Genomic DNA, 3,042 nt, shown 5'->3' on the forward strand with positions numbered 1-3,042 from the left:
CATTTTGGTTTTTCTCTCTATCTCTCTTTATAAAATAATTATTAAGATATAATTCAGATATCATAAATTCATACTTTTAAGGTGTGTAATTCATTGATGTTAAGTTCATACACAGTATTGTGCAGTCACCATCTCTGTCTAGTTCTGAAACATTTTTATCACTTTAAAAAAAAAACTATATTCATTAAGAGTCACTCTCTCTCAATTCTAACTTTTTCTTCCCAGACACTGACAACCAGTAATCGCCTTTTTTTTTTTTCTAAAGTGTAATTTTCATTGTATTTTCTTGCATGCTTGTTTTACATCAGTGTTTAAGGGTTCAATTATTTACATGGGCTTTGGTGGCGGTTGTGGGGCAGCACCTGCAGGTCTAAATCGGAGTGGGGGTGTACGGTCCTTCCGGGCTTCACGAGAACGGTTCCTGACCACCTTGCTGTGAATGGCACAGCTCACACAGTAATGGAGGTTTATGTACAACTTACGAAGCACTTGTGCATCGAAGTCACTCACTTCAGAAATATCCCTGATGGCTGTGGCCTCTCCTATGTTTTGAATTATGAACTTCTTAATGACCTTGCCTTTAGGCACACAGCGGGTGCAGTTTGTGCAGCAAATTCGCTTTTTTTTTTGTTTGGCACAACTGTTGTTTCTCCTTTTCTTTGTCATCTTGGAAACAAGGACCCGAGAGAAAGAGAGTAGTCTACTTTTTAACTCTTTGGATTATTCCTGTCTGGACATTTCATTAAAGTGAAGTAATATAATTTGGGAACTTTTTGTATTTGGCTTTTTTCACTAAGTATAATATTTTCAAAGTTTATCACTATTGTAGCATTATCAGTACTTTACTTTACTCTTTATGGTAGAATGACGTTTCATCTCATGTTGTTGTTGTTAAGTGATGTCAAGTTAATTCTGATTCAAAGTAACCCTATGCACAACACAGCAAACCATTGCCCATTTCCTCACCATTGTTGTTACGCTTGAGCCCCTTGTCCTGCTACAGTGCCAATCCATATTTTTTGGGGTCTTCTTCTTTTTCACTGATGCTCCACTTTACCAAAAATGACATCCTTTTCCAGCGACAACCTTTTCCAAACATGTCCTAAAGATGAGAGATGACGTCTCACAATCCTTGCCTCTAATGGACACTCCAGCTGTTCTTCCCATGCAGATCTGTGTGTTCTTCTGGAAGTCCATGATACCTTCAATAGTCTTCTCCAATACCATAACTCAAATGCATCAATTTGTCAACTTCTTCCTTAGTCATTGTTCAACTTTCACATACATATGAAGCTATTGAAACTACCATGGTTTTGGTCGGATGCGCCTTTGTCCTCAAAGTGACATCTTTGCTCTTGAACACTAAAAAGAGGAGTTGTGCACAAGATTTGCCTTGTTTGATTTATTGACTTCTGTTTCCATAAGTGTTGATTGTGGGTCAAAGCAAAATGAAGTCTTTGACAGCTTTAATATTTTTTCTATTTATCAGAATGTTATTTATTGATCCAGTTGTTTTATGTTACATTGAGGTGGAACAAACACCTCAATGTAAAATAAATTTTACATTTTTTAATAACAATTCATAATGAAGACTGTGTTCTTTAATATTCATCAGTAAGTATTTTAGGTCCTCTTCACTTTTGTCAAACAAGATGGTATTATCTGCATATTGCAGATTGTTTATGAAACTAATGACGGATGACCAGAAGAGCTAAGGGGTGGCATCAAGAAAGAGCATCATACCAGAAGAAGCAAAAGGTCATTAAAAAGACAGAAAAGACAGAGACCAAACTCGATATCTGGAGAGACTGAAATTTGCCCTCAAGTGTAGACATGCTAAGGCTAATGGAAGAAATATGAAAGTAAAATATAGGAACAGAAAATTTCATCTGCATAGGTATACTTAATTTTTTAAAAATGTTTTATTATGAATTATGTGATAGCTTACATGGGAGAACATCAGTCTTACATTCATTCTATCGTATATGTCTCATTGCCATGGTTACAATCCCCTCCATGCAATCCTTCCCCCGTACCCCCCAGGTCTTCAGCACACAGTCTCTCTCTCTCTCTGGATCTGCAGTCACCAGCTGCTCCATCACTCCACGTCATCATCTCTGCCTCCAATTCAGGCATCACTGCTTCTCTGGGTAGGGTCCAGCTCTCTCCTCTTCTCCCTTAATGGTCCTAGGGACCTCCGCTCCTAGACTGAAAAGTCAGTCACACCCCTCCTTGCTATAAAACATCCATCTTTACATTTCCGACCCTCACAAATAGTTGTGATAACAATTATTCACTATTGTATCACAAGAGGCCCATCTGTATTTCATTGCATCAGCTCCGCCTAGTCAGATTGAATAATACTCACTGGAGATTCTACCTTCTTCCAGGCCCTCTGGATCTAGGTTCCCTCTTAAAAGCTTGTAAGCCAGTCACTTCTTGCCTTTGTAGCCCCCACTCCCCATTCTGGGTAGCCAATGTCCAAGTTGCCCATCCCTGTCTACTCTGTGTGGAGGGGTGGGGATGATTCTTGCTGTAAGGACTTGTTCCCTCTTTTGAGCTACTGCTTCCATAGGTGTAGGTCAAGTTCATCAAATTGTATGAGAATACTTTTTTTTTTTTTCCTCTTCTTTTGACTTCTGGTTGACCTCTGATCATCCAGTCACTGAAGCCAGGATAAGTGGGTATTATCTGCAAGTGTGGGTATTCTTAAGTATACTTAATTTTTTAATACATCTTTCTATTGATGATGATCCCAATTATTTCAACTTTTTAGTTAGTATAAATAGTGCTTCTAGGAGGATTAAAATAGATATCCACTTTTTAAACTTTGCAAATTTTTTGAATGCTAAAAAACCCCAAGTTGATTTTATGCATTTGCATACTAATCAAGGTTTAGTTATATATCTTGACTACCATAAATTTTCTATTTCTTTACTTTAGACCATTTTCTATTTGCCATCTTCTGTTTTCTACTTTCTTTCTTATTTACCATATTTTTTTCAAGTAATACTTGCACAAGTCACCTGCCACGTTATTTGC

The 3,042-nt window shown here is 37.5% G+C and overlaps 1 pseudogene; it reads right to left on the minus strand.

Annotated features, from left to right (window-relative positions):
• Window positions 1-327: 327 nt before the first annotated feature.
• Window positions 328-666, minus strand: LOC102815291 (annotated as a pseudogene).
• Between the last annotated feature and the right edge of the window lie 2,376 nt (window positions 667-3,042).

Source organism: Chrysochloris asiatica, unplaced genomic scaffold (assembly GCF_000296735.1).
Source record: "Chrysochloris asiatica unplaced genomic scaffold, ChrAsi1.0 scaffold00253, whole genome shotgun sequence".
Lineage (NCBI taxonomy): Eukaryota > Metazoa > Chordata > Mammalia > Afrosoricida > Chrysochloridae > Chrysochloris > Chrysochloris asiatica.